The sequence below is a fragment of the Symphalangus syndactylus genome, chromosome 12 (assembly GCF_028878055.3).
Source record: "Symphalangus syndactylus isolate Jambi chromosome 12, NHGRI_mSymSyn1-v2.1_pri, whole genome shotgun sequence".
NCBI classification, from domain to species: Eukaryota; Metazoa; Chordata; class Mammalia; order Primates; family Hylobatidae; genus Symphalangus; species Symphalangus syndactylus.
In genome coordinates this window covers 122,814,058-122,838,557 of record NC_072441.2, presented here as the reverse complement: position 1 = coordinate 122,838,557, position 24,500 = coordinate 122,814,058, and the positions used below count along the sequence as shown (strand labels likewise).

The 24,500-nt window shown below is 39.7% G+C and overlaps 1 protein-coding gene across 1 annotated transcript in view; it reads left to right on the top strand.

Annotated features, from left to right (window-relative positions):
* The window catches only part of SEC16B (SEC16 homolog B, endoplasmic reticulum export factor), a 111,074-nt gene that overhangs the window by 10,030 nt on the left and 76,544 nt on the right, over positions 1–24,500 (top strand). The window contains exon 8 of the mRNA XM_063627434.1: positions 5,348–5,576. The gene's annotated coding sequence lies outside the window, so the exon portion shown is untranslated. The remainder of the gene's footprint in view (positions 1–5,347; positions 5,577–24,500) is intronic.

Below are 24,500 nucleotides of genomic sequence, written 5' to 3'. Positions count from 1 at the left end.
CTTAGGTATGGCTTTCTCCTAGGGTGATGGAGTGGAAAAGCATGGGCTTTGGAGTAACGCAGCAGTGGGCTTGAGTAATTGTTCTGACACCTGCAACCTGGATGACCCTGGTTGATTGCTTTACCTCTCTGAGTCTACGTCTTTGTCTGGAAACTGGGAGTAATTATATCTCCTCAGTAATGTTCTCATGAGGTTCAAATAGGATAAATGATTGCGTGGTGTAACAACTGCTTCAGTTTATCTAACACTTTGTTTTCCAAGTGCTTTGTATACAGTGTCCCATTTAATTCTTTTTCCTTTATTTCTCTTGAGCTTGTGCCTGGAGATAATTTTTTTTTTTTTTTTTAAACGGAGTCTTGCTCTGTCGCCCAGGCTGGAGTGCAGTGGTAAGATCTTGGCTCACTGCAACCTCTGCCTCCCAGGTTCAAGCAATTATTCTGCCTCAGCCTCCCGAGTAGCTGGGACTACAGACACACGCCACCATGCCCAGCTAATTTTTGTATTTTTAGTAGAGATGGGGTTTCACGATATTGGCCAGGCTAGTCTCGAACTCCTGACCTTGTGATCCGCCCACCTTACCCTCCCAAAGTGCTGGGATTACAGGCGTGAGCCACTGCGCCCAGCCCCTGATTTTTTTTTTTTTTTGAGATGGAGTCTTGCTGTGTCGCCCAGGCTGGAGTGCAGTGGTGCATCTTGGCTCACTGCAGCCTCCACTTCCCAGGTTCAAGTGATTCTCCTGCTTCAGCCTTCTGAGTAGCTGGGACTATAGGCGTGTGCCACCATGCCCAGCTAATTTTTGTATTTTTAGTAGAGATGGGGGATTCACCATATTGGCCAGGCTGGTCTTGAACTCCCGACCTTGTGATCTGCCCACCTGGGCCTCCCAAAGTACTGGGATTACAGGCGTGAGCCACCGCGCCTGGCCTCCGATAATTTTTTAAATGTCTTACTTTACTGATGAGGTAACTGAAACCTTGAGAAGCTCGCAGGCAGTATGGAGGTTAAATGCATGGACTCTGGAGATGAATTACCTGGGTTTGGACCCCAGTGCTGTCTCCCATTTGCTGTGTGACCTTCCTTGGGCAACAAGTTACTTAACTTCTTTTGCCTCAGTTTCTTCATCTATAAAACAAGGATAATAATACTGTATATTTCATTAGGCTATTACAATTAAATGAGTTATTCATGTATGTAAAATGTTTAGAATGTTAACTGGCAAATACTAACAAAATGTTGTTTTGTTACTAAGTATTTTGCCTAGGTTAACACAGCTAGTGAGTGGCAAAGCCAGAATTTGGACTAAGGTCTCTCTAACCTCAAGATCTTTCTATTGAATCATGTTTTACCCTCTAGGAAGTCTTTCTTGAGCCTCTAGATTTAGATCGGGTACCTCTTGTTTACATTTCTGGACCCCTGTTTATTTCCCCCATCACTCTGCTGTATCTTGCTTTCTTGGCTCTAAAGGATCCATCTTGTATCCTTAACTGCTTGATTCATACTAGATGCTCAATAAATGGTGGTTTTCATTTGAATTTGAGAAGACTTTCTGAATGTCTCTTGAACCACCTTCTAGCTATCCTTGTTAGGGTTCCAGGATTCCTAGAAATGTGGACCTCGTGGCTAGTAGGGCATGGAGGGGCCAGTGGGATGGTCTGTGTGTTGGGCCTGATGTGTGGGCGCAAGGCCAGTGCCAGGGCAGCAAGGTCACAATGATTTCCTTGAGTAGCACCCTTTGGCTGGAGATGGGGTAGGTGGGGTGCCCCTTTCTCGGGACATGTTCTGGATAATCAGATATCTTGTGTTCTTGATGCAGGTAATATAGCTGCTGCTGGAAGTGATGAGAAGTGCAAGCTGGTGATGCAGAGGGGTGCGCAGTCCAGTGTGAACTAGTCAGGGCAGCCTGAAGGATGCAGTGAGGAAGCTGGTGGACGAGGGTGGGGTGAATGTGTCCATCGACATGGTGGGAGGAGACATCTGCCTGGAGGCTCTCCGCAGGTGCATGGGGTGGTCTGTCTAGAGTGGGCTACAGCTGAAACCTTTCCTGATCTCTGCTTTCCTTCTGGCCTTGCTTCTCTCTCATTTTTGCTGTTCACTTCTCCTGTAGGCATCAGCATCAACGAGAACAGCGAGTGGGTGGGTGAAAAGGAATAGAAGCAGAGAAAATCAGGAAATGCTTATATATAGCAAAAACAAAATACCCATCTGGAAAATATCCAAAAAATGACTGCAGACTCTCTTAGTTGGCAATGCCAAATGCTTTAGAAATTATTCATGTGTTAAATTCAGCTATGCCAGTTCTCACTAACTACTTTATATCCATGTCTGTGGGGAATTCTTGCAGAGGGCATCGTTCAGCTGTTAGAATTACTGGGGTCGCAGTTCCCCTTTTCCCAGTTCATTGTGGACCAAACTACAGGCTCTTCTGATCTTACTGCTTTCTGAAGCAGCCAGCAGCGTAGATAATTCCTTGACTTGTTTTATTTAAAAAAATCACTGGAGATTTAGTAGGAGGGTTGTATCACACCAATTCTCATTCTGTTTTCAACCAAGGATTCTGGAGTACTCTGATAGCATTGGTTTCATTTCTCATGTCGTCCTGACAAGCATAATTTTGTAGTTTATCTCAGTTTCAGGTAGAAGCCACAGAAGCAGAGAGAGCAGCTTGCCCACAAAAGGGGTCCAGTTGGTTCTCTAGCCCCTGAGCTGAGTGGCAGGCAGTCTATATGTTTGCTCATCTCTGCACTGTGCCTGGTGCTGTGCTTAGGGGAGAAGCAAAGGAAGGAGTGTGTAGTCCAAGTGGAAAGCCAGGATAGACAGCTGGTAAAACTCTCCCATCTCTTGCCTTCCTGCTTGCCTTCTGGATAATTGTGTTTTAGCAATAGCTTCTCATTTCCCTTCTAAAGAAGAAAAGCAAAAAGCAAAAGCCAAACAAATATACACATATTTTATATGAAAGATGTTTGCAAAGTTGTTTCTGTAACTCATTGCTTAGCAATGGTACCGTAGGGGGATTTTCATACTGGGCTGCAGAATACTTATGAATTTTTATAGATTATTTAAAATTCTCTAAAGAGGCACATGTGTTAAAGGAATCCTAAAGTAAGTCTTTGTATAAAGCAAATGGTCCTTCCCTCATTAAAGTGTATGTCTTCTTATTCCTGCTTCCTAAGTTCATAATCTTCAAACTTAGTTTTTTCAGTACAACCTATGGAATGACATTGCCCAATTTTCTTCCACAAAGTAGTTGAGGTAGTTAAATAGATAGTCTTGATTCTCTTTTTTTTTTTTTCTGAGGTAGGGTCTCACTCTGTTGCACAGGCTGGAGCACAGTGGTGCAATCATGGCTCCATGGCTCACTACAGCCTTGACCTCCTGGGCTCAAGCGGTCCTCCTGCCTCAGCCTCCTGAGTAGCTGGGTGTATTTGTCTGTTCTTACACTGCTAATAAAGACATACCTGAGACTGGGTAATTTATAAAGGAAAAAGGTTTAATTGACTCACTGTTCAGCATGGCAGAAAACTCACAATCATGGTGGAAGGGGAAGCAAACACGTCCTTCTTCACATGGCAGCAGCAAGGAGAAGTGCTGGGGAAAGCCCCTTATAAAACCGTCAGATCTTTTGAGAACCTACTCACTATCACGAGAACAGCATGAGTGTAACTGCCCCTTGATTAAATTACCTCCCACTGGGTCCCTCCCATGACACGTGAGGATTATGGGAACTACAAATCAATATGAGATTTGGATGGGGACACAGCCAAACCGCATCACTAGGACTACAGGCATGTGCCACAATGCCTGGCTAAATTTTTTTTTTTTTTTTTTTTTTGAGATGGAGTCTCACTCTGTCACCCAGGCTTAAGTGCAGTGGCACTATCTCTGCTCACTGCAAGCTCCACCTCCCGAGTTCACGTCATTCTTCTGCCTCAGCCTCCCGAGTAGCTGAGACTACAGGCACCCGCCACCACACCCGACTGATTTTTTGTATTTTTAGTAGAGATGGGGTTTCATTGTGTTCTGGCTAATATTTTTATATTTTGTAGAGACAAGGTCTCACTATGTTGCCCAGGCTGGTCTTGACCTCTTGGGCTCAAGTGATCCTCTTGCCTTGGCCTCCGAAGGTGCTTGGATTATAGGTTTAAACGACTGCACCTGGCTCAACAGCCTGGATTCTAAAGTGGGCCCCCTTATAAAATTGTCTAGTTCCTTTGGTTCCCTAATACTTTGCTTATTGTATATATATATATATATATGTATGTATTTTTTTTTTTACTGAGAAGCCCAAAGTAATAAATGATGGTTCACTCCTGCCAGTTTGCAAGGTCAAGAGGAGTGCCCAGCTGTGGACTTAATACATGTTGTTTTTTTTAATGTTGGTAAAATATACTATAACCTAATATTTATCATTTTAATGATTTGTAAGTGTACAAATCACTGGCATTAAATACAATCATAATGTTGCATGATCATCCCCAACAAAAACTCTGTACTTGTTAAATATTAACTGCCTCTTTCCCCTTCCCCAACCCCTGGTAACCTCTGTCCTACTTTCTGTCTCTGTGAATGAATGTACATTGCTCTTTTTCTCATTTTACTTTTTTTATTGTGGTAAAAAACAGACAACATAAAGTTTACCATCTTTACCATTTTCAAATGTACAGTTCAGTAGTGTTAATTATATTCACATTGTTATGTGACAGATCTCAAGAACTTTTTCATCTTGTAAATCTGAAACTCTATAGCGATTAAACAACAACTCTCCTTTCCTCCCTTTCCCTAGCCCTTGGTAACCACCATTCACTTTCTGTTTCCACAAATTTGACTACTTTAGATATCTCATATAAGCGGAATCATACAGTATTTGTCTTTTTGTGTTTGGCTTATTTCACTTAGCATAATGTTCTCAAGGATCATCCATGTTATCGCATGTGACAAGATTTCCTTCCTTTTTAAGGCGGAATAGTATTTCATTATATGTGTATATCACATTTTGTTTATCATTTGTCTGTTGATGGACACTTGGGTTGCTTCCACCTCTTGGCTATTGTGAATAGTGCTGCTGTGAATATGGCTGTGCAAATATCTCTTTGAGACCTTGCTTTCAATTCTTTTAGATATATATCAGAAGTGGAATTGCTGAACCTATTTTTAATTTTTTAAGGAACCTTCATACTGTTTTCTATAGTAGTTGCACTATTTTATAATCCCACCAACAGTGCACAGGGGCTTAAATTTCTTCACATCCTCGCCATTTGTCATTTGTTATTTTATGAGACTAGCCTTCCTAATGGGTGTGAATGTATGTTGCTTTTTTATAATTTCTTTTTCTTCTTCACTTTCTCCTCAGCCTGGCATGGGAGGGCAGGATTGTGATGGTGGGATTTGCTGGAGGAAACATTGCTTCTGTACCAGCCAACCTTCTGCTCCTGAAGAATATCTCTGCTGTGGGCCTGTACTGTGGTCAATACAAAGAAATGAACTTTCCCGTCTTCTCCAAGAGCCTGTCTTCAGTGCTTCAGTACTGCCAGCAAGGGTGCATCCAGCCATATGTCGGAATGGTTTTCAAGCTGGATGAGGTGAGACGCACTTAAGGGGTGTGATGCAGATGAGGCCAGGAAATAATTTTTGCAAGCTACTGGGCAGTTTATCTCTGGATGCTATCAATCCTCTTTTTATAAAAGGAAAAGATGAAAAGGCAACACAGAATAGTGGGATTGCACAGGTGTCAGGGTCACAGGATTTTTCCCAGCCTTCTGGGTTGTATGGCTGTAGACTCAGGCCTAATGTGAATCTGAATCTGTGAAGGCCACGTGAAGCCGAAATTTGAGGGCTCTGTGTGCATCACTGCTCCCTCAAATAGAGGAAAGTTATGGTTCTTTAGAAAATGATTTACATGTGTTGATATGAGCTTTGGACTCTACAACATACAAGCCTAAGAAGAAAGTGCTTGGCATGACCTTTGGTTTTAAAATATAGATGCTTTAAAGCACAACCAGATGATCTAAGTTGGGGTTCTGTGAGTAGAACACTAAATAATGCCTGGCATCATAAGACTATAATTCATCCATTAGTCACTGTAGTTAATTTTGTTGGCTATTCACTCCCTTTTTTCATTCCCCCCAGTCTCATTAATGTGGCTTAAACTTCCTCCGAAGTGTAATTGTGAGCATGCATATGCAATATAGTTGTAAATGTGAATCTGTTAGGCATTCACTGTGAAATCTTTATTATTTTTTTGACTTAATTTATTTTAATGTTCAAAAAACTGTCTTGGTAACTCTTGTCAGCCATAGATGGAGGTGATATTTTGTTCAAATGCAGATTAGTGGAGCCCAAGCTGTCGATGCCAGACTTCATTGCTAACCAGCCTTCCACGGTTGTTTCTTCCTGTGAGGAGACTCATTCTTTTCAAACATGGCTTATTTTCTTTATCTTCTTAATATGTAAGTCAGGAAGATGGTGTTCAATGGTGAAGAGAACCTGACTGGCCAGTAGAAAACTGGTTGGATGCCAGTCACAGCTTCATCCCTCCAGCCATGCCATTTTGTGGAAATCCCCTTGCTTTTCTGACTTCAGTTTCTGCCTCTCTAAATAAGCAGGAGGATGTGATGAGTGGTTTTTAGACTGTGCTGCAGGAGCCACAGCAGGGATGTGGGGCTAGGGCAGCAGGCATAGATGTGAGCTGTCTGTGCTGTGGGACCCCATTGCTGCTGGGGTTTGAGTAGCTGCACATTTTAACTACTTTTTTTTTTTCTTTCTTTCTTATTATTATTATCTTTTAAGTTTTAGGGTACATGTACACAACGTGCAGGTTTGTTACATATGTATACATGTGCCATGTTGGTGTGCTGCACCCATTAACTCGTCATTCAGCATTAGGTATATCTCCTAATGCTATCCCTCCCCCCCTCCCCCACCCCACAACAGTCCCCAGTGTGTGATGTTCCCCTTCCTGTGTCCATGTGTTCTCATTGTTCAGTTCCCACCTATGAGTGAGAACATGCGGTGTTTGGTTTTTTGTCCTTGCGATAGTTTGCTGAGAATGATGGTTTCCAGCTTCATCCATTTCCCTACAAAGGACATGAACTCATCATTTTTTATGGCTGCATAGTACTCCATGGTGTATATGTGCCACATTTTCTTAATCCAGTCTATCATTGTTGGACATTTGGGTTGTTGACTACTTCTTTCAAACTTTTAAGCAAAGGTCTTGTGGCTTTAAAACTTGAAAACCCCAAGTTCTGGGTCCCCTTCCATCCTGTGGCTTTTATCATGTGACTTCTAACCTGAGGCTATACCTGTTGATAAGGGATAAGGACAAGTAGGCATACAGAAGTGGAAACAAGTGACTGTTTAAACTGTCTCTTCTCTCTCAAGGTCTTTTAGGTGCCATTTAGGCAGGAACGAAAGCCAGAGGTGGATTATTGTTTTAATTATCCCCGCTGAAGTTCTCTGTCCTCTGTAAACATGAATTGACTATGTAATTACTAACCACCTGTCAGCTTCCATTTGCCCTTCTGCTTGCCAGTGAGGTCTCTGCATGTGGGATTTATAGAGTTGTTCTCACTCTGCTGCCCTCGTTGTAATCGGGTGGCTCTTTAGGCCATGCTCCCTCACACATTTCAAGCATCTCATTCATATACCATCCATTTACCATGTCTTCTTTTTCTGTTTCTTTCAATATGCAAATCATTTAGAGGATTCATAATAGGAATGACAGGTCATATACATTAGGTGCTTACTGTGGGTCAAGAACTATGCTAAACACTTTACATGCATTATTTCCTTTAACTTTCACAACAACCCTTTGAGGTATACCAACTTTATTATATTTTACAGATGAAAGAATCAAGACTTATAGAGGCTAGGAGCCTTGCCCAGTGATAGGTAGGAAGTAAATCTAGTCTTGGTCCATCTGATGCCAGAATCTGGGCTTCTTATGATTGTCAAACTCTCTCCTCAAATAAGCCAAGAAGTCACTTCTGAGAAGCCTTATTCTGTAGGGTGCAGTTTATCTATTTGTCATAGAATTATCTGTGTGAGAGAGATTATTTTAACTATGTTATAGTTACACTCTTATATTTTCCTGAGCAGTACCAGAATTTATATATTTTGTTCTTTTGTTCTTTGTTCTTTTGAAAATGAAGATGGTTAAATGAATATATAATTAATTACACTGAACTTTAAAGCCTGGGTAAGAAAAATATTAAATGAGCAAATCAGTAAATGTGTAAATTAGTTAACATACTGGAAAAAGTTATTTATCAGGACCTGTTTGGGTTTGGAAAATGACCACTGTACTGTATATAGAGAAAATACAAACTAAAATGCACTAGTATTTCTGACTGGCTTGTATTTTCTCCTGAATATGTGTACTTGCAGATTTAACCTTGATAGTTGATACTAATATGACCACAAACTTTGCACCATAGATTTTTGAGTAGGCACAGGGTGTGAACTTCCATAGGACTCTGCTTCGCCTTTATTTACTTGTGATTACTTCTTTAATGCCTGTCTCTCCCATAGGGCATAAACTCTGTGCAAGCAGGGCCATGTGCCGTCTGCACCTTTACATTTCCAGCTTCTAGCAGGCGCTCACATACCTGTTGAATGACTGTGTGTGTGTGGGGCTCTGGGCTCAGACCAACAGCGTTCAGATGCTGGCTGTGGGCAAATTACACATCTTTGTGCCTTAGTTTTCTCATCTGTAGCAGGGGCGGTAATATACCCTGCCTCCTAGGGTGATTATGAGGATTAAATAACATGATACATGTAAAAGCACATAATGAATATAGTAACTTTTTAAAAGCGTAATATATTTCCATGATAAAATAAAGAGTTGAGCTTTTTCAGTTCCCCTCAACTATAACACTTTTGCTTTGATGTCTCAGAGGGAAGGATTATAAGACAGTCTTTAGATTTTGAATTCCACCTAGAATTTATTATTTTCTGAAGGATTATATCTATGCTGTGGTGGGTGGATCATGAATTGGTCCTGTGATCTGTCCAGAGGAGGGCATTATTTTGATGTGCAGTGTCTGCTTTCTGTAGGGAGCTGTCTCTGAACGTGTCAGCTTGACACGGTATTTAACCTCACAGATATGAACTTACTTATTATTTAAAGGTCAAGTGAGATCATCATATGAACAGATGGATAGAAATTGTTAATGGATAGAAATTGCTTGAAATTTTCTTAGTGTATCTGTGGCATATTCTTAAAAATGAAACTACTCTTTTAGTTTAGAAGGTCTATTAATTATAGCCCATTGTTCTAGACCCAGTTTGTGGAATTCCTCATATCTGCTGGCCCCACCTGCCCCAGGCCTTGGCCACTTGTCGTGCTTTTCCAGTGACGACTCCTATAGCTGATCCTACAATGCATACAGCCCAGACCGCTCTCTCTAGGATGCATCTCCCAACATCGTTGATTGCCTTGTGCTTTCCTGGGTTGGGAGCTGATCCTAGAGGCAAGGCCACCATTGTGTTCATCATACAGAAGCTTCTGCAGCTCTGGTACAGAGGTTTGATCCAAATGGACCTGTTGAAGCTTCTGGCTTCCCCAGAAACTGTATGCAGGGTCTGGGCAATGCAGTCCAGAAGTATGGGTATTTTACTCCATTGGGCAAGCTTTTCATTGGGAGGATGAAAGGAGATAAATTGTTTGCCTTTTCTCCTCCCTGTTGACTGTTTCATATGGCTGCTGCTTTATTTATTTATTTATTTATTTATTTATTTATTTATTTATTTATGATGGAGTTTCATTCTTGTTGCTCAGGCTGGAGTGCAGTGGCGTGATCTCAGTCGCTGCAACCTCTGCCTCCCAGGTTCAAGTGATTCTCCTGCCTCAGCCTCCCGAGTAGCTGGGATTATAGGCGCCTGCCACCACTCATGGCTAATTTTGTATTTTTAGTAGGGATGGGGTTTCACTATGTTGGTCAGGCTGGTCTCAGACTCCTGACCTCAGGTGATCCACCCGCCTCGGCCTCCCAAAGTGTTGGGACTATAGGCATGAGCCACTCCGCCCAGCCTTATTTATTTATTTATTTATTTTTTACAACCATTGCCACTATCCAATGGCTTCTCTATAGAGGTCCCATGTGAACAACAGCCAACTACATGTCCCCCTGAAGCTACAACCAATTCAAAATCAGTAACACAATGCCCTGTAGTTTCTCTTCTTCTTTCCTTGGTTTGCTTTACTTTTTCTGTTACCCTTGCCTCCCTGGGATTGCAACCCTCTGATGCATTAGGGCATAACTTTTGATTAGGTTCTATTTTCTAAGGGCTCATGCTGATGCTCAACTTCAGAAGTTTATTTATTTTTATGTTTATTACCACATTGACTTTTTTTTAAAAAAAGTTAAGTTTGTTGAGATATAATTTACATATAATAAAATTCACCCTTTTTAGGTGTACAGTTCTCTGAGTTTTGACAAACCTATACAGCACGTAGCTACCCCACCACAGTCAAGATATAAGAACATTTCTGTCACCCCCAAAAGTTCCCTATGTGCCTTGTAATCAGTCTCCTTTTCCTGCTCCATGGCTACTAGTAGTCACTGACCTGTTTTCTTCCCATTTAATTTTTCCTTTTCCAGAGTGTCATATAAATGAAATCATACAGTATGTAGCCTTTTGAGTTTGATTTCTTTCTCTTTGCTTAATGCTTCTGAGGTGCACCATGTTGCTGCATGTGTCGGTAGTCCATTCCTTTTTACTGCTGAGTAGTATTTCATTGTATGGATGTACCACAGTTTTTTTCATTCACCAGTATGCAGACATTTGATTGTTTTCAGTTTTTGGTGATTATGAGTATATCTTCTATAAACATTCATGACAGGTATAGACATACAGTTTTATATATTTTAGGACTGAGATTTCTGGGTTATATGCTAGATGTATGTTTAACTTAAGACAATTTACACAGATGTGTAATTGGTTTTACTTTTCTCCTCATTCTCCATTGTTTCCTAGATAACATCATGAAGCAAGAATGATATAAGGCAAGGATTGCATTGTAGCTGCTACTGAATGATAACTTTAAAATCAATCTATGCAGAATTCTTAAAAGAACAGATATTGATGCCCCTTCAAAAGGAGGCAACTTCGATTATATCAGCAGCTGTTTCTCTATGCATCAGTTATTCAGAAACAATTCTGTTTCAGTTTCTATGTCCTATGATTTTGAAGAGAAGGCTGTTGTTACTACATTCCTATCAAAGCCCGTATCACACAGGTTTTCCATTTCTTTGGCCGTATTCTGGATTAGAAACTGGTGCTCTGGCATACAAATGTGCCCAAAGTTGAGCTCTCCGTTTTAACACTTTGGGACTTTGCTTGTACTGGTTTGCTACTACATGTTTAGCTTTTAATAAATTGGCAAACTGTTTTCCAAAGTGCTTGTGCCATTTTGCATTCCCTGTGTATGAGAGTTCCAGTTGCTCTGCATCTGCCAAAACTTAGTTTTGTCAGTTGTTTCCTTGAATGTTAGCCGTTTCATTAGGTTTGTAGTGGTATCTAAGATTTAAATAAACGTAGATCAACTATGTGATGAATATAATTCACCTATGACAACGTACTGCAAGTTTTTACCTTTTAGAAACTATCCCAATTCTATAGGCCAGGGTTGAACCTCCTTAAAGCATAAGTCTTACAGGGCCTGTAAAACAATAGCACAATGAAAAAAACAGTATCTGGGTAACAACTGATATGATGAATAGAACAGTACCTCACATCTCAACATTAAATGTAAATGGCCTAAATGCTCTACTTAAAAGATACAGAATGGCAGAATGAATAAAGAACCACCAACCAAATATTTGCTATCTTCAAGAGACTCACCTAACACAAAAGGATTCGTGTAAATTCAAGGTAAAGGGGTGGAAAAAGATGTTCCACACAAATAGAAACCAAAAGCGAGCAGGAGTAGCTGTTCTTACAGACAAAACAGATTTTAAAGCAGCAACAGTTAAAAAAAAAATACAAAGAAGGACATTATGTAATAATAAAAGGATCAGTCCAACAATGAGATATTATAATCCTACATTTATATGAATCTAACACTGGAGCTTCCAGAATTATAAAGCAATTACTACTAGACCTAAGAAATGAGACAGTGACACAATAATAGTGGGGGACTTCAATACTTCACTGACAGCACTAGACAGATCATCAAGACAGAAAGTCAACGAAGAAACAATGGACTTAAATTATACCCTAGAACAATTGGACTTAACAGATACTTACAGAAATTCCTCCCAGCAACTGTAGTATTCTATATTCTTCTCATCAGCACATGGAACATTCTCCAAGATAGACCATATGAAGACCACAAAACAAGTCTCAATAAATTTAAGAAAATCAAAATTATATCAAGTACCTTCTTAGAACACCGTGGAATAAAACTGGAAATCAACTCCAGAAAGAACCCTCAAAACTATACAAATAGTGGAAATGGAAATTATACTATACAAATATACAAATGGAAATGAAATAATCTGCTCTTGAATGATTTTTGGGTTAACAATGAAATCAAGATGGAAGTTAAAAAATTCTTTGAAATGAATGATAATAGTGACACAACTTATCAAAACCTCTGGGATACAGCAAAAGTAGTGCTATGAGGAAAGTTCATAGCATTAAATGCCTACATCAAAAAGCATGAAAGAGCACAAATTGACAACCTAATGTCACACCTCAAGGAACTAGAGAAACAAGAACAAACTAAACCAAAACCCAGAAGAAAGAAATAACAAAGATTAGAGCAGAGCCAAATGAAATTGAAACAACAAAAACAACAACAAAATACAAAAGACAAATGAAACAAAAGCTGGTTCTTTGAAAAGATAAACAAAGTTAATAGACCATTAGTGAGATTAACCAAGGAAAGAAGAGAGAAAATCCAAATAAGCTCAATTAGAAATGAAACTGGAGATATTACAAATGATACCACATAAATACAAAAGATCATTCAAGGCTACTACAAACACCTTTATGAGTACAAACTAGCAAATCTAGAGGAAATAGATAAATTCCTAGAAACATACAACCCTCCTAGATTAAATCAGGAAGAAACAGAAACCATGAACAGACCAATAACAAGCAGAGAGATTGAATCAGTAATAAAAAATTACCAACAACATAAAAAGGTCCAGGACCAGATAGATTCACAGCTGAATTCTACCAGACATTCAAAGACGGATTGGTACCAATCCCACTGAAACCATTCCAAAAGATAGAGAAAGAGGGAATGCTCCCTAAGTCATTCTATGAAGCCAGTATCGCCCTAATTCCCTAACCAGGAAAGGACACAAGAAAAAAGAAAACTACAGACCAATTTCCCTGATGAATATAGACGCAAAAGTCCTTAACAAAATACTAGATAACCAAATCCAGCAGCCCATCAAAAAGATTACACATCATGAACAAGTGGGTTTCATCCCAGGGATGCAGGGATGGTTTAACATATGCAAGTCAATAAATATGGTACATCACATAAAAAAATTAAAAACAAAAACTATATGATCATTTCAATAGGTACAGAGAAAGCATTTGATAAAATCCAGCATCCTTGTATGATAAAAACCCTTAATGAAATAGGCACAGAAGGGACTTACCTCAAAGTAATAAAAGCCATATATGACAAACCCACTGCCAACATCATACTGAATGGGGAAAAGTTGAAAGTATTCCCCTTGAGAACTGGGACAAGACAAGGATGCTCACTTTCACCACTTCTATTTAACATAGTACTGGAAGTCCTAGCCAGAGCAATCAGGCAAAAGAAAGAAATAAAGGGTATCCAAATTGGAGAAGAGGAAGTCAAACTGTCACCATTTACTGATGATATGATTGTATACCTAGAAGACCCTAAGACTCATCCAAAAAGCTCCCATATCCGAGAAATGAATTCAGTAAAGTCTCAGGATACAAAATCATTATACACAAATCAGTAGCACTACTGTACACCAGCAGCGACTAAGCTGAGAATCAAATCAAGAACTCAATCCTTTTTACAATAACTGCAAAAAACAAACAGAAAAACCCTCCCCAAAACATAGGAATATACTTAACCAAAGAGGTGAAAGATTTCTACAAGGAAAACTGCAAAACACTGCTGAAAGAAATCATAGATAACACAAACAAATGGAAACACATCCCATGCTCATGGATGGGAACAATCAATATTGTGAAAATGACCATGCTGCCCAAAGCAATCTACAGATTCAATGCAATTGCTACCAGAATACCAGCATCATTCTTCACATAACTGGAAAAAACAATCCTAAATTTCATATGGAACCAAAAAAGAGCCCACATAGCCAAAGCAATACTAAGCAAAAAGAACAAATCTGGAAACATCATGTTACCCGACTTTAAATTATACTACAAGGCCATAGTTACCAAAACAGCATGCTACTGGTTTAAAAATAGGCACATAGACCAATGGAACAGAATAGAGAGCCCAGAAATAAAGCCCAATTCTTACAGCCAACTGACTTTCAACAAATCACACAAAAACATAAATTGGGGAAAGGACACCCCATTCAATAAGTGGTGTTGGGAAAACTGGCAGGCACATCTAGAAGAAACAAACTGGATCCCCATCGCTCACCTTATACAAAAATCAACTCAAGAACTCGGCCAGGCACGGTGGCTCATGCCTGTAATCCCAGCACTTTGGGAGGCCGAGGCGGGCAGATCACGAGGTCAGGAGACCATCCTGGCTAACACGGTGAAACCCCGTCTCTATTAAAAATACAAAAAATTAGCCGGGCGAGGTGGCGGGCGCCTGTAGTCCCAGCTACGCGGGAGGCTGAGGCAGGAGAATGGTGTGAACCCTGGGGGGCGGAGTCTGCAGTGAGCCGAGATCGCGCCACTGCACTCCAGCCTGGGTGAAAGAGCGAGACTCCTTCTCAAAAAAAAAAAAAAAAAAAAAAAAGAACTCAAGATGGATCAAAGACTTAAATCTAAGATCTGAAACCATAAAAATTCTAGAAGATAACATGAGAAAAACTCTTCTAGACATTGGCTTAGGCAAAGAATTCATGACTAAGACTCCAAAAACAAATGCAACAAAAACAAAAAATAAATAGATGGGACCTAATTAAACTAGAAAGCTTCTGCACAGCAAAAGAAATAATTAGCAGAGTAAACAGACAACCCACGGAGAGGGAGAAAATATTTGCAACCTATGCATCTGACAAAGGACTAGTATCCAGAATCTACAAGGAACTCAAACAAATCAGCAAGAAAAAAAACAAATAATTCCATCAAAAGTGGTGGAAGGACATGAATAGACATTTCTCAAAAGGAGATATACAAACAGTGAACAAACATATGAAAAAATGCTCAACATCACTAATAATTGGGGAAATGCAAATTAAAATCACAGTGAGATACCATGTTACTCCTGCAAGAATGGCCATAATTAAAAAGTTAAAAAACAATAGATGTTGGTGTGGATGTGGTGAAAAGGGAACGCTTTTACACTGCTGGTGGGAATGTAAATTAGCATAACCATTATGGAAAACAGTATGGAGATTCCTTAAAGAACTAAAAGTAGAACTATCATTCAATCCAGCAATCCCACTATTGGGTATCTACCCAAAGGAAAAGAAGTCATTATATGAAAAAGACATGTACACACATGTTTATAGTGGCACAATTTGCAATTGCAAAGATATGGAACCCACCTAAGTGCCCAATTACCAATGAGTGGATAAAGAAAATGTGATATATGTACACCATGGAATTCTACTCAGCCATAAAAAGAAACAAACAAAAATGCCTTTTGCAGCATCTTGGATGAAGCTGGAGGTCATTATTCTAAGTGAAGTAACTCAGGAATGGAAAATCAAATATCGTATGTTTTCACTTGTAAGTGGGATCTAAGCTATGAGGACTCAAAGGCGTAAGAGTGATATTAATGAACTTTGGGGTCTCGGTTTGGGGGAAGATTTGGGGGATGGATAAAAGGCTACATATTGGGTACCATGTATACTGCTGGGTAATGGGTACACTAAAATCTCAGAAATCACAACTAAGTAACTTATCCATGTAACCAAAAGCCACCTGTACTCTGAAAACCATTAGAAAAAAAACCCAATCCCACTCATCTCAGATATATTCATTCATTCATGATTTATTTTATTCATCATTCACTTTATTTCAGTCAATAAAAAGTAAGATTTAGTCTTGCCCATGAGGAGTTTATGTTTTAGTTGGGAAGATCTCAGGACAGTGCTGTAATGGGGGAGAGCCAGTTTCTAATGAATGCACACATCAATATGATATATTTAGGAAACTCTAGATTTCATTATTCCTGATTGATGAACTAGTTAAAAATTCCAAAAATTAGCCGGGCGTGGTGGCGGGCGCCTGTAGTCCCAGCTACTCGGAGAGGCTGAGGCAGGAGAATGGCGTGAACCCGGGAGGCGGAGCTTGCAGTGAGCCGAGATCGCGCCACTGCACTCCAGCCTGGGCGACAGAGCGAGACTCCGTCTCAAAAAAAAAAAAAAAATTCCAACAGCAGAACCTTCATATCCTAAAACAAAAGCAATGTTTTTGTCTTGCAGCAAATTCCAGGTTACATATCTCCAGAGACAAATTTAATTATGGCTTCATCCACCTGAAGGCAGAAAACCAGAGTGCTGGGAACAGCCTGTGTATCTGTTATACCTAGGCATCAGTATTGTGCAGTCTTCCTCTCTGTAACACAGCCTGTAGAATCCAGGAGGAAAGCGTCCCTAGGCCATCTGAAGTAGCTATCAAAAGACTCTGGTCTAAAGCCGTGCATTTTACTTTTTAGTTTCTCACTCAGAGCCTTATCACTTTTATTAAACTTCCAGTCCTTAACACCACTGAGAGTGTGTTTTCCCAGCCTGCACAGAGACCACCAGGTAGAAAGGGACAGAGTTGGGTTATTTTTAGAAGCAGCTACAGTTACAACGGAAGTGGCAACTGGACATGCAGAGGTGATAGAATATCGGAAAAATAGAAGGTAAAATAATGGATGTTCAAAATTTTGAAATGCCAAAGTCATGGAACAAGAAGATTATGCTTTCCCCCGGTATTCTCTGTAATAGAAGTCACAGAAATGTGTGATACATTTTAATAAAGATTTTTATGCAAAATGATTAAAATTAGCTTGAGCATTTGAATGGACAGCTTTCTTTTTATGTTAAAATTTATTTGCAGAAGACCTTGACTCCCTTAGGATGCCAGGTGAAAAAGTATCACTAGCTTTAATAATATTTGTTTTCTCAAATATTTTCTATTGTTGGGCTATGACACATCTCTGGGAACAAGTGACTTCTAACTGGCAGGGAGAGTGATGCAGCTGTGAGTCACCTGGAAATGACTGACGGGGGGATGAGTGTTTCAAACATCTGTCTTAGACCTCTTCCACCTCCTCGTCGAGAGTCTAAATTTGCTTAGATGGGAAAGGTCTCTGTAAGGCACAGAGGTCTGAAAGACATATGTTTTTGAAACCAGGGATTTCATGCGGCAGAGAGATTGCCATGATTGATTTGTTCCTGTACTTATTTTACTTGATTTTTTGTAATTTTTTTTTGAGAATCTCAAATGGAAAGGGTTGATTAATCATAATCTTCATTTCAAAGTACATTTTCATTGTTGGGCCATGGAAAGCTGATCTTTTGTTTTTATGTGTGTATATTTATGAATGTCTGTATTGACTTATTCCCTTTCCCCTCATTTCCCACTGCCTCTCCCCACTTTTTCCTCCCTTCTGAGCCAGTCGGTGATGAGTTTGATATGCATCTTTGGATTTGCATTTCCTTGTAAAACAAATAGAGTTAATTTGTGTGTTAATTTCTTTTTAAGTTACATAAATGGTGTTATGCACTAGACCTTGTTCTGTTTCATATAACTCAGTCGGTGCTTTTTAAGATCCATCTGTGTTGCTGTTCCTGTATCCAGTTCATTGCTTCCCACTGTTACATCGTGGTGCATGGTATGCATCCACCACAGTTTACAGATTCATTCTCTACTGATAAACTTTGAGGTTAACTTGATGCCCTAATCAAATCATAATAATCAGTATGGCAGTAAACAGCCTTATTGCACAACCTTAGGGACTTGTGCAAAGGTCACGTTGGGGTTATTTTCCCAGGTGTAGATTGTTGGGTCATAGGATGTATGCATACTTAATTTGACTGCCAGTTACTCTCCAGAATGACTTGACCAGTTTATGCCTCTATCATCAATGAGTACGTGAGAATTCTTGTTTATTTGTCACCCTGTTGATATGTCCAACATTCAGAATTTTGCCAAACTGATAAGGTGTAAAGTGGCATCTTAATATTTTAATTTGAATTTTCCTGATTTCTAATACATTTAAGTATCTCTTTATATATTTGGTATCCATTCAGGTTTCCAGGGCTTTGAATTGCAATTTAAGCTCTTTGTGTAGTTTTCTATTTGGCTTCCTGTCTTCGGGTTTTGTTCTTGTTTTTTGAGTTGAGGTCTTGCTCTGTCACCTAGGCTGGAGTGCAGTGGCACAATCATGGTTCACCGAAGGCTACCTCTGGGCCTCAAGCAATCCTCCCAAATTCAAGTGAGTTCCTGCCTCAGCCTCCTGAGCAGCTGGGACTACAGGCATGTGCCACCATGCCTGGCTAATTAAAAAAACCTTTTTAATAGAGATGGGGTTTCCCTGTGTTGCCCAGGCTGGTCTCCAATTCCTGGGCTCAAGCGATCCTCCCAACATGGCCTCCTGAAATGCTGGGATTACAGGTGCGAATCACCATGCCTGGCCTTCCTGTCTTTTTCTAAGTTGCAAAAGTTCCTTGTGTAATCTGTGGCTCTCAAACTTTGATGTGCATACAAATCACCTGGGAATCTTGTTAAGATTCAGATTATGATTTAATAAAGATAGGATGGGGCTCAAGCTTGTGCATTTCTTATAAGCTCCCAGATGATGTGGAAGCCTGGGGTTCTTGTACCACCCTTTGAGTAGCAAAGTTCTAGATGTTAGTTTGAGACTTTGCAAAAGTCTTCTTCCACATTTGTCATGCTACTATCACTTTTGTCTAGATTTAATTGCTTTTTGTCTAGATTTAATTGCTTCACAGCTCTAAAAAAATCCTCTGAGCTCCACATAGTCATCTTTACCCCCAGCCCCTGAATCCCTGGCAGGCACTGATCTTTTTACTGTCTCTACAGTTTTGCTTTTTCCCGAATGTCATATGGTTGGATTTAGACTGCATGTAGCCTTCTCACACTGGCTTCTTTCACTTAGAAACATGCACTTAAGGTTCCTCCATGTCTTTTCTTGGCTTGATGGATCATTTCTTCTTATCACAGAATGATATTTCATTGTATAGATGTACCACTGGTTGTTTTCCATTTACCTATCGAAGGACATTTTGGTTGCTTCCAAGTTTTGGCAATTGTGAATAAAGGTGCTATAAACATTTATGTGCAGGTTTTTATATGGACATATGTTTTCAGATCATTTGGGTAAATACCTAGGAGTGAAATTGCTGGATTGTATGGTAAGGATATGTTTAGTTGTGTAAGAAACTGCCAAACTGTCTTCCAAAGTGGCTGTACCATTTTGTGTTCCCTCTAGCAGCAAATGGGAGTTTCTATTGCTCTACATCCTCACCAGCATTTGCTGTTAGTGTTTTGGATTTTAGCCATTCTGGTCGGTATGTAGTGGTATCTCGTTGTTTTAATTTGCAGTTCCCTAGTGACATATGATGTTGGGCATCTTTTTATATGCTTATTTGCCATCTGTATATCTTCTTTGGTGAAGTGTCCGTTCAGATCTTTTGCCTGCTTTTTATTGTTAAGTTTTAAGAATTCTGTGTATATTTTAGATACAAGTCCTTTATCAGATATGTGTTTTGCAGAGAATTTTTCTCCCAGACTGTGGCTTGTCTTTTTATTCTTTTAACAGTGTCTTTTGCAGAGCATAAGTTTTTAACTTTAATGAAGACTACTTACCCATTTTTTTTTTCATGGATTGTGCTTTTTTGGTGCTGTATCTAAAAACTCATTGCTAAACCAAGGTGACCTAGATTTTTCCCTATATTTTCTTCTGAAAGTTTTATAGTTTTGCATTTTACATTTAAGGTCTATGATCCATTTTAAGGTGTTTTTTGTGAAGAGTATAGGGTATCTAGATTCATATTTTTGCATGTGGCTATGCAGTTTTTCCAGCACCATTTGTTGAAAGACTATTCTGTCTCCATTGAATTGCTTTGCTCTTTTGTCAAAGATCAGTTAACTATATTGTATGGGTCTATTTTTGGGCTCTCTATTCTATTCCATTGATCTGTTTGTCTATTCTTTCACCAATATTACACTGCCTTGATTACTGTAGCTGCTTTTAAATATATGTTTTGTAACCTCGTACTTCCTAAAAAATGATTCAAGACAGATTACAATTTCAGTTACATAGGAAGTAGGACAATTTTAATAAAAAGACAAAAATTATTAAAGATAAAAATACTGATTCTTCTGCCAGTGGCTCCATTCTTTCAAAAGCTGGAAAACAAAGCACTATTACAGTGGCGTATGAACAGGCCTAGGGCTTTTTACCATCTGGCATTTATCTGACAACACTGAGAATTATACATTTAGAGAAATACTGAGGCTGAGTTATTCTTGAATGTTACTGTTTTCCTTTGCATTTGTGATAACTAGTTAGTGTTGCATAGTTAGTTATAGTTCATTGGAGATACATCTTAATACTTTAGTTATTTTATTACTTGATCCTGCATCAAATGTTTGTTGAAATATCCATACATGCAAATCTGACCACATTCTTTTGCATTTTGTTTTAGGTCAATGATGCCTTCCTTCATGTGATACAGGGGAAATCCGTAGGCAAGGTGCTTCTCGCTCTTAAATAAATCCTTGCCTGAGCAGCAAAGTTAACATGTCCAGATCAAAACTCCACATCTTTCCCCAAAACCCGATTTCCCTTCTGTGTTTCCAAAGGTGTTACCACTTTCCTTACTAATCCAGGTTTAAAATCTTGGAGTCACCTTTGATTCTGTTTACTAATTGCTCCTAATTAATGTGATTATATAGTTTATTGTCCAAACCTTTTCGAGAGTAAAAGAGTGCCATTAGTAATTACATCAGGAAAACATATCCCAGGCAAACCAGGATATGTGGTCAGCCTACTTGATGCATTATGAAATGCAATGATTGCCGAGTTCTGTCATTCCCACCTCTAAGATATCTCTCATGTCCATATCCTCTTTTCCATTCTGACTAATTAAGCCTCAACTGCTATCACCAGTAACCTTCTAACTGCTTTTCCTACCTTTAAACTACTCTCATCCCCTCCATCCTTGTGATGCGTTATTGCCATGGTGATCTTCCCGAAGCATAGCTCTGACGATGGCCCATCTCAGAAAACCTACAATGGCTCACCATTGCCTGATGGTGGAGTTCAGACCCCTTGAGCTAGCATTTCATTATGACAGTGATTTTTCCCCGCACCACTTTCCACCCTTGTGGTCCACAATTCCACGGGGCCTTAAGTATGTACTGAACTTTCCTGCCTCCCTCATTTTGCTCTGCTTGTGCAATTTTTTCCACCCTCCATCTCTGTCAAACGTAAGCCTTCCTGACCTCTAAGACCTAACTATGTCATGTACCTTTACTCTCAGGCAAGGAGCAATCTCTTCTCTTCCTCTTCTACCTTGCTGTAGCTTCTCCCCCAGGATTTATCACATTCTGCCTTGAATCATAGGGAACAGCATGTGTAGTGGAATGAACACAGGCCTCTGAATCCAAGACATGAGTTTAAATCCCAGCTTTGGAGGTGGTTACTTAAGGTCTCAGTGCCTTCATTCTTCTTCCTGTATAAAGTAGATGTTACAATATCTAACTTACAGAGTCATTGGGAGCTATACCTGCAGCGATTGGGTAAAGCACCCGGCACATGGCAAGCGATTAGCAAATGCTGGTTACTTCTACTTCTTTCTCTTCCCTTTTCCCAGTCTATCATAAGTTCCTTCAGAGCAGGCACCATGTCTGATTTGCCCTTGTATTTCCCACAGTACTTCCCATAGTGAGTTATCCTTAGTAAATACTCAGTAAGTTGAACTGAATTTAAATTACCTGTAAGTCTTAAAATGTGGGATTAAATTAAGAATATGTTGCCCTGGAAATACTCAAATGTCTATCGATGGATGAATAGATAAACAAAATGTGGTATACACATAATGGAATATTACTCAGCCTTAAAAAGGAATGAAATTCTGACATGGGCTACAATATGATGAACCTGGAAGACATTATATGTGACATAAGCCAGACAGAAAAGGACAAATACTATATGATTCCACTTATGTGAAGTACCTAGAGTAGTGAAATTCATAGAAACAGAAAGTACAGGTTGACATCCAAAATCTGAAATGGGAAATGCTCCAAAATCTGAAACTTTTTGAATGCTGACACGATGCTCAAAGAAAATGCTGATTGGAGCGTTTCAGATTTTGGATTTTTGGATTTGGGATGCTCAGCTGGCATAATTGAATATTCCAAACGCTGAAAAAATCTGAAGTCTAAAACACTGCTGGTCTCAAGAATTTTGGATAAAGGATACTCAATATGCAACATGTAGAATGGTGGTTGCAAGGTGGGAAGAGAGAATGGAGAGTTACTGTTTAATGGTACAATGTTTCCGTTTGGGAAGATGGAAAGTTTTGGAGGTGTGTGATGGTTATGGATGTGCAACAATGGGAAGGTACTTAGTACTGCTTAACTGTGCACACTTAAAAATGGTAAAAATGATACATTTTGTGTATGTCTTACAACAATAAAAGAAGTTTTTTAAAAAATCATGTTATCCTCCTTTCTAAGTGAATCCATTCAGGGAGGAGAACAGGGAGTGTGTGTAGCGTGCCTAGCTTAGGTTGAAGTCAGCTCCAGTCTCTGCCGGCGTCCTGGTTTGTTGGGAGAGGTCCTGTACTTTTGCTGGGTGCTAAACATTGTGCTCTATTTCTCCTACTGCATGAGTGATAATTCTCAGAAAGGAGGAGGTGAGATGGGGATAAAAACAGGCACCTGACACAACAGGCAGATGTGGGTACTTCCACTTATTCTTGATGAAGTCCGCTTCCAATAAATGTGGTAAGAGGCTTTGTTTAGAAAAAATATATATTTTTTTGAAGAGTAGAATGGTAAAATAGGGATTAACATTTGAGGAAAGAATTTGAAATGGAGAAATTAGCAGAAGGAAGAGGGAGGAGAAAGATGTCAGGGAAATCACCCACGTGTGTGTTGTGGGCCACGTGGTGCCTCCACAAGGGCCAGCGCACATGCTGCCGCCTCTTCCATATCTCAGGGGGTGTGTTTCAGCCTTCTGGGAGCTTCATGCCCTGTGATTCCATTTCATAATAGGCTTCTTCTCACCTCCCTTCCCCCATCCCCATTTCATCTTAATATGAACTACTTTTATATTTAAATGAAAGTTGGTTTTCAAAAATATTAAAAAAGTAAACTTTGAGCCTTATTTTAGAGTTTTCTAACACCCTTTGGCAAAACTGAAGACATGCTGGATAGATTGCAGGAGAAAAGACAAATCAGGATTGGGAAAAGTGTATGAGCCCAGCCAGGAGCTGCTATTTCTGCTGCTGAGAGCTGATCAGTACGTGTCACAAGTAATAACGATCTATTGTCCCTGGTTCACTAACATCAAAATGACTTAAATAGAAAGAGACAGTCATTTAGGAGAGTGAGTTTTTTTCAGGTTTAACAGGTTTTGGTTAGAACCCCTAATGACCGTTCTCTGCTTGCCTCTGTTCCTGTTTCCTTGGAATGATTTGATTTGAAAGCATTTGACTCATATTTTAGTCATCGTTTGGTTGTTCTACCATCTGAGCCATTAGTTAGTCTGAAAAAAGAATCAATGCAGCTCCAAGTGACAGTATTTATTCTATATTCACAGACTTTTCCCAGCGCTTCCTCGTAGGCTGCTGCTGGAGGAATCATGCCCACACACCCACCTCCCCTTTTTCAGTAACTGTGGGTCTCTCCACCTGCACATACTTCTCTCCAAACCAAAGTGAGGTTTTCCGCCATTAGCTGTGGAATGATCGTATCTATGCACCGCCAGTATATTTGTCCCTGCTCCTTCCTCTGTAATCTGTGTGAATTTAGAAAATGACCTTTTCTATTTGAGTTATGGTAAAGATAATATGGGCTGCTATTTGAGAAGTAAAGGATAGTGAGGTGTCTTCATGTACCCAATCGTATTTAATTTAAAACAATTGGAGTAAGCTAAGAAAAATTCATGCTATTATTTCTTTTTCTTATTTTCTTTCCAAGTTTATATAAAGGACTCAAGGAGCAATGACTTTTTTTTTTTTTCTTTCTTTGAGATGGAGTCTCACTCTGTCACCCAGGCTGGAGTGCAGTGGCATGATCGCAGCTCACTGCAAGCTCTACCTTCCGGGTTATGCCATTCTCCTGCCTCAGTCTCCCAAGTAGCTGGGACTACAGGCGCCCGC